Here is an 8,714-nt window from a genome sequence, read left to right on the forward strand (position 1 = left end):
TTGTCTACCAGTCGCTTCCTGGTTGCTGGTTTCCATGTGCCACATTCAGCAAAGATAGTGAGGATGCAAGATGACTCACTTCTCAGTAATTAAATCCTGGAAAAAGGATGCTATGTCCACACAGAATGAAAACAAGCGTGATTCACAGACTAACTGTGGACAATTCATTTGTTGGTAAATCATTTTGTCATTGGTTTTTGTCCACAATGTCAACAAATAGCTGCATCCCTACTGCAAATGGACAAATTTCCATTGTGTTTCCCACAGAGTGAGATTCTGCTGATGCTGGTGGCTGACCAAATCTCTTTATTTGACTAGAGAAGCAAAGAGAGTTTGTGGAACAGAGCTTATGGAGCTCACTTGCCCAGACAGAGCCCGTTTCTTACAATAACTGGTCTTATTGTCACTTCCATCCACTAAAACTGCTCTTGCTTGGAGAGACGCCAACAACAATCCTCACATAATACATGTATGATGAATACTGAACAAGCTACCTGGGTATGGCAATATTGATACACTAATAAAAGAGCTGGAGAAGATGTCCTGGATGCCAGTTAGTGCCATAAACTATACAAAGAGCCCATTTTTAAATCCAATCTCCCAAATGTTGATGGAAAATCCTTCAACACACAAGACTTCTAGGATTGAATTAACTGAAACAGATGAACAATATAAAACTTAAGTCCCTGTTCGGCTCTCATAAATAGAAAAACAAGTCTCAGACCAGGTACCAGGCTGTAAACATGTCTTTTTGGGGGGACCTAGTAGGAGCATTTTGGCTTTGTATCCAGCCTCAAGTGAACACTTGATGAAGTGCGCTTTTTTCACCTCCTCATTGACCTTGATAGATGGCTGCTTGGATGTCACATCCCAGACAATCCCATCAACTTGGCTCTGTACTGATGTTTTGTTCCAGGTAGCTCTCTGTCTCCCTCACATTTCCTTTCCCTTTTTAAGCTTGGACTATCATGAAAGGCTGAAAAAATAACCTTTACAAATACTCGAGAGTCCTTCTCTACGGCAGCTGGGTTTGTTTGTGTACTCTGTGAAGAGGTCGAGTGAAGAGACGTGGGCCTATGGAAGCCAAGTGCTTTTACAAAGTGTTGCAACAACAAAACCATCTGTTTTCACGTGTTGGCTATTTTCAAAATTCCCTTACCCAAAGGACCAGAGGTGTGCTCACTTCTATTTCTTGAAGACAATGCAGAGGTAACAACACTGGAAGCACACAGATGTCATCTGGTTAACGCTTTTGGCTGAGTATTATGACAATAAGATCAATGTATTGAGCTATTTCAATATGTCTGTGAAGTCACATGGTCTCTGGTGTGAGTATGGTCTTACTTGTTTTGACAGGGAATTTAAAACAGCATAGTATGAAGGAGACAAATGGTGTCTTAGTCCACCACCTCTGTAAAGAGAAGGGTGTTCAAGCTTAACATAGATGGCTTCCTTGACCCCTCTTTCATACCAACGCTCTTCTCTGTCCAGGATCTGAACCTTGTTCATTGCTAGGAGGTACTGAATGACTGTCAGGAACTAGACTAACAATCGCACTTAGGACCCTTTGTGGCTCCTGGCCACACCCACGACTGTTAGTGGCTTATATATTCGAGCTCTTCCCCAGTCTGGTCAGAACTGGAGAAGCCTTTCGGAGGAGAGGGGAAACATCTTCAAGAATTTCTACTAGTCCAGATGCCTTACGGATCAAGCTTTGGATCAGCTATTTCAACAATTTACTACTTGCTTTTAGCTCAATGTTAATCTAGTTATCTATAGTTCAACCATTACCATAGTAAGTCTCAACGGTATGTAAGATTTAGGAAGAGACTGTCTTTCTGTGTGAAGACTAGCTGAGCTCAGTAGTAGTAACTATGATAGATGTGACGTACAAAGGAATCCTCTGCCCACAACCAATTTGCCTACAGTCTCACCATCTCCCTCCCCTGGTTTCTTGTTGTCTTGAATTGAGTTCAATCAAACCATAATTCAACAAGATCTACTGAACCACTGTTTTCTTTAAATGCAGGATTTTGACCTAATGAGGCAGAAAATCTATTAAACCGTGGCGCCGCTGGACTGGCAGGTCACCATCCAGCATGTTTTGTACAGTGAAGCAGCTGCTTGCTTCTTCGAGTGCCTTCTAGAGTACTGCAGCGCAATAAAAAACCTCCTCTGTCTTCTCTACAGGACACAGCTAACTGATGACAAAAAAGGTATTAGAGTGCGTCCAGATTGTATGGTCGTTTCATTGTTTGGCTATTTGGACGGTCAAATTTTCAGCTACAGTTTTTCATATCCAGAATATTTTTAGCATCTTCGATTGACTCAATATGAAACCCTTTTTTGGGTCACAGTGAATTTAATTTCTTTTTTTTCTCTCCCTATTTCTTGTTTTCTTTTTTTCTTTTCGAGCTTTTTTCCCCCCAGGCAACCGACAGAAAAGAAATGCCCCTCGCTGCCGTCGCACTGCAAGTCAGGAAATGATGTTAGATGAAAGGAGATGCTGAAAAACTCTTTTAACTAAAGCTGTGAAATGCAGAATTGCTTCTATTCATAATTCGAAGAGCCCTGATTTAAATGATAAGAATAATATGTAAACATGTTTTATGCTTTTTATTAGTCAGTTTTCACATTTATATAGAGGCACGGAAAACAGGAATAACAAACCGAACACCTTGTGGAGGCACTTTATGTTGAGAATAATCATGTCAAAACTCAATCATAGAGAAAGTCAAATGTAGGTAATGTCCTTCTCTGTGACAAAGTTAGTCAGTTGCTCCCATATGCTGAAGGTTGGTCCTTTAAGTCTAAGAGAAAAGTAATCTTTTCTACCACAAAGATTTTTTCTATTGCCTTTCATCCATGGAAGTTTGGAGCCTCACCGTTTCTTTTAATTGCTTTTTTTAAAAGTGTAAAGCAGTATGCTATGTTTTCAATCCACCCTCTCTTGTTAAATCAAGGACCTTCACACCATGAGGGGTTAAATGTTCACAAAATCAGTCTCAGAGTTGAACATACGTCATGCAGAATGCTCGACTCGTCAAACATGTCCAGAGTTGCAGGAGTTATTTGCGCCCATGTGTCTCCTTGTTGGTGTGACTTTTGATGTGTGTGTGTTTTAAATCACATTCTTCCAGCAGAATTGTCTTCACTCCTCGGGGCTTGAACATTGAATTTCAATCATCCTAAGATATTTCTCTGTCCAGCTCTTCTTGATTTTTTTTTTACATTACATTTGATGTATCTTGAGACTCAATTATCCTATGCCTTCCTGAGTTATTTCAAATTTTGAAGAAAGTGTTTTGCAGATTTATTTTTCCTTCTGCAGTTCTCTGAAACATTTGAATTCTTCTCTGGTAAATATGTAATGAGTGGCCTTGAAACATTCAGTGTTTTTGGGAACCATAAACAAACCAAATAGGCGGCAGTATTATGCCCATTTCCGCACTGCATTACGAAAATGGACTAATGGATGTTTTTGCACACACAATTTTTTCCACAGGTGACCAATTACTGAGCTGTACATGTCGTGCAGAGCTCAGCTCCATTAGAAGGGAAAGCACCATAGAAAAAAAAACTAAATTGCTTTTCAGATTTCAAGAAAGACACTCGTGATTCATAGACATGTTTTTCTCTCTACAGGTCTCTGCGACCCCATTGGCTCTCTGCTGAGGGAGAAAAGGTAGAGTTTTTTTATTAGAATTCTTATTTGTGTTGTGTTTTGACAGAAAATATAGTTTTGACCTGAGTGATTGTCTGATTTCCATCATGTGAGTGCTGTGTGAGAAATCACGAGTCATTCATTCACACCCTGAATATAAAATTACCATGCACACAATTCTTCGGAGTCAAACTGCTTCCCTCTTGCAGCTGTAATCAAACAGTACATTGAGTAACACATCATGAGAGTAGAACTTGAATCAACACACACTGGGGTTGATTGCTGTTCACTCTGCCTCTACTTTCCCTCATTTTCTCTGCAGGTGAACACAAGCAATGAATTCTGCTCCAAGACATGATTAAAACTGTTTCAATGAAGAGAACTTGACTGACCTCACATTGCCTCACATATTTTCAACATCATTCAACATGGCATAAAAGCTGCTTTAATCCAAATCTAATACAGAAAGATGACAAGTGAACGCAACATTAGTGACACTGAGCATTGGAAAGAAATTTGTAAAATCCCTTCTTCTGGGGAAAGCGGTTGTAGAGGCCATGCAGGAATGCATTAATAATTCAGTCCTAGAGATCTCATATTTGACCTCGTACAAAAATTCATTCCCCTGTGTTCAGCCGAGTTTGAAAAGGAGATGAGAAAAGGTGCTTGAAGAAGAAGGGTTGGGAAAAAATGTCAAAGGAAGGAGCATTAGTATGAGAAACAGGAGGTCTCGCTCTTCTCTGCATCCTTCGCCATCAGTCACCTGTTGATTGATGGTAACCTTCATTTTAGAGAAAGAAACAGGAATCTAAGGTCTCAGCAATTCAACATTGCTTTGCATGTAAGTTATGTGAATGACTATACTGTACTTACACTTTTTCCTATGAATCTTCAAAGTACATCTAATTATAATGCTTACATTTGTCCATGACTGTCCTGGAACTTTTCAACAGCCCAAATCAAGACTAGTCTCCCACACAACCACGAAACATATTCAGAGTTCAGAAAAAGCTCTACAATCTACTCCTAAGTACCTTTACTATTCTGCTCAATAGCCATTGACCTTTTTCTGTATCATCAGTGGTTGAATAATCCACTCAGATAGCCCGTATACAATAACCTATGTGGCTCTGCAAAGTGCTGCAGCATTTTGGAGGAGATAAAACACATCCTGCGCCCTCGGTGGGTTGCGTTCAGCAACAGCAGAGCATTAAAATGTTGATTTTCACATCACTGCAATCATTAGTATTAGTTTTGCATAATTTTCTGGCTGTTCAATCAATTATGAAGGTCTCTGATCAACAGCACACGCCTGCAGGTACACTGGTGGGGTTGTTTGAGAAATAATGCAGAGTGATTAGAGGAGGTGTTCTGTGTACCAAAATGAAACAACAGTTTAGTGCACTCAGCATGCAGCAGGGATAGAGGGCTGTGGAAAAATGACACTCACCCTAAAATGACAATCATGATGTGAGTCGTCCCCCCCCCCTCCTCCTGAAAAAAAAAAAAGAAAAAAAAAAGAAAAAAAAAAAAGAAAGAAAAACTGGACATTTTGAGCTTTTGCTGTTGTGCCCATGACAACCATTGTCATGTCAGACAGGTAATGACACATCCAGAGGATCGTATCACAGTGGACACAAAGGAAATCCATTTGCTACATTGGACAACTGCAGAAAAGAGTTTTTCTTATTTCATTGTGTGAGATAGGATGCGTAATCCATCGTCAGTAGTGATAAGAAGCTGTTATGATGGATTTCTGTCAGGTTCCTTTTTTTCTGTTTTTGTGGCTGATATTAGCTCAGCTGTCTGCGACAAGGCTGCTGTTGTTGAATCTGTACATACGGCGTCACCTGATATCACTGTTTAGTTTGTATTGAATAAGCAATTTATTCCACAAGCAGTGTATAGGATTATCTGTCCTTTCACTATTGTTGTACTGGGCTGCATATGTATGGGTTTTCTAAATGAGATGACACATGGACCAAGACAATTTTCTATTGTGTTACAGTCCACATTGATTGATTGATTTTATCAATGTCTATTGGTATTCAAAGCAATACTTCCAGGTTTTCAGACATGTGTCTCTTCTCTTCTTTGACACAATGTTCATGTCCATGCAGGAAGTGTTAAAGCCGGAACTGGTTTGTGATAAGCAAGCGGCAGCCGATACAGAAGTGAGAAATACTGCAGTTGAAACATTCATGATGAGAGAATCTTTGTGTTCATCTGCCTGCTGCTACTGTGTTACACAATTCAATGATCAGAACAGGTCACCGGACTTGGTATAATTTCTTGAAGACATTTCACCTCTCCTCTGAAAGGATTCTTCAGTTCTCTTAAACAAAGGGATAAACCCAAGTCTAAGTGTATATATATAATTATATTTTTGTTTTACTTGGGTTTATCAATTGTCTAAGAGAACTGAAGAAGCCTTTCAGAGGAGAGGTGGCATGTCTTCAAGAAACTCTACCAAGTCCAGCCGCCTTTTCTGATCGAGTAAGTACTACACACTTTGTGTCAAACAGAATTAAACTAGGTCTATCACCCAAGTGCTTCAAGTCTGAGCTAACACCCAGGAGCTAAGCATACAGGTGCGGCTAACCAGACTCATGTTAGCAGGCAACTGCATCACAGTAGCACTATTATGGAGCGTGCAAATCACCACAGACCTGTGAATGAGATTAAATAGAAGAAGTTAACCACAGTGCTTACGTTTATAATACACCCTAAAGTGTAAAACTGTCAGTGCAATGTTATATCATTTAAGAAATGTCTGTAGAACAGATAACCGTTCTGATGGACTGTAAACATTATCACTTGGACCTGCACAAGTATAACTTTGTGGAGGGTTTTTCCTGTTTTTTTCTAAGGCAAAGGCCTAAGATATTTTCTCCAAAGACACTCTCTTATATACCTAAACATTAGAATCTCCTTTTTAAGTGGAAATGTCAGTCACATTTATTCTTTCTCTGTGGAAGAAGAGGAATCTAACTGCTATTGTCACATGGATTTGAAACACACCTGAGGACTGCAGCCAGTGTTGTGCAAGTTCAATCTAAAAATAAGATCGCCCAAAGTTGAATTCACACAGATTGGAATGGATTAGTCCATGTTCATTCATAATGCTACATTTTGAACTAATTTCACAGTACAAAAGTACTAGCTCACCAGCTGCAACTAGCTTCTGTTTGTTAGCAGGGGCTCATATGCTTTAGTCACTATCATTGGCATTTACTAAACTAAACTAATCACTGTGCTACTATAGAATATATAACTATAACTTGTTGGCTAAATATTTATTTGCTAAGGGCTCTGGCTCTAAAACCATAAAACACTTGGTAAATCTGTTTCTAAAATGACAGTGTGGGTGAGAAGGTATTAAAATCCCCTAAATAAAAGGGCCAAAGGTAAATGAAAAACTGAATAAATGAACACACAAGTACAATGCATATATATGCATGTATATACGTATATATATTCATTTTGCATGTTGGAATTTGTATGGATTTGTCCATAAACTTGTTTCAGAGGCAAAGTTAACTGAATTTTCTGAATCGCGATCAGCTGTGCCGAGTACTGGCACTGTAAATTCAACTCTCTAACTCTCTGCATCTCTCTGTTCCTCTGTGTACCTGCCGGAATATGAGCTGTCATTCACTGTCTTTGGAGTGAATTAGGCTCATGGTTTCATTCATGAGTTGCAAACTGAGCCCTACAGTTCACTGTAATATGAGCACATTCTGTAAACATGCTCATATTAGCATGCTCATGCACAACGCTGACTCCTCTTCCATGAGCTTCTCTTATCAGGAACAGTCTGTATATGCCTTGAGTACCCTATAGAAACTGTGCATTTTTCTCTATAAACGTCACACTACATTAAAGTGTGGATTTCTTATAATTACAGACAATCACTTATAGCTAATTAGTGTTGCAAGCTGTACGCCAGGTGCCACCTCAGCTAATTCAGGTCAATTGAATGTTTCATGAGTGTTTGTGCTGTTGTTGTCTATTCCGACAACTTTTTTTTTCATGCAAATGTTGAACATATGGTTTGCTGTGCAGTTAATTGTACCAGCAGGACTTCAAAGAGGTCTGCGCACTATAGCTTATACGTTAGAATCTATGGTTAGAACAAACTAGCAAGTATAATTGTCTCCTTTCATCTTGCCTGAGTTGGCAGCTCATTCCACTGTTTCTCCTGTCGATCTAACCCTGTTTAGTGCTAGGGAGCCTCTTAACAGTAGATGGATACCTGCAGTGATGAAGAGAATGGTCTATTTAAGGAACCCTATTCGTTTCATTCATCCTGCTGTGCTAGCAAGAGTTAAATTCACTAATCCAGTATTCAGACAAAACCACTTTGGTCAGGTATGAACACAAGCTCCTTTTGCAGGAATCACTGATGTCAACAGCCTTGATAGCCAGCTCATTAATTTACCTTGAACATGACTTCAATGAATGACATTGTATTGTTTATATTAAAACTTAACTTTTCTTTGATTTCCCTTCTATAAACCTTTTACCAAATCAACGTACCTGATAAAATAAGGCTGATGCTCCCCTGCTGCTGTTATGAAGCCTGCCTCCATATTAACAGGATCAAGCAAATAAATCAAAATACATTTAAATGTATTTATCCTCAAACTTGATTTCTGTCACTAAAGTTTCTTGTTGCTGATTATGTCACATAATGTTAATTTTTCTCCCAAATGTAGTCATAATTAATCATTTAGCGCCCAAAAAAAAAAGGTGGTTTAATGCCATGATTGACAAATGCGGCCCCTGTGGCACCGTCCATCGGACACAAACATAGAAGTGACAGAACTTTCCATAACTCTGAGTATCTGCCTCAAGCATACAACAGAAGCTGTTGTGCTGTGTTGTGGACTGTGTCGACATGAGGAATCGTATTCATGCCATTTTTATCCGTAAGTTAAATACCGTGGCTCCATGGACGATCCCAACAGCTTAAACACACTCAGCAAAAATGTCACCAGGTCCATATGTCAGCACAGGTTGCAGGGTTTGTTTGGCATCACTTGTATGC

This window comes from Notolabrus celidotus, chromosome 15, assembly GCF_009762535.1.
Source record: "Notolabrus celidotus isolate fNotCel1 chromosome 15, fNotCel1.pri, whole genome shotgun sequence".
In the NCBI taxonomy this organism is placed as follows: Eukaryota; Metazoa; Chordata; class Actinopteri; order Labriformes; family Labridae; genus Notolabrus; species Notolabrus celidotus.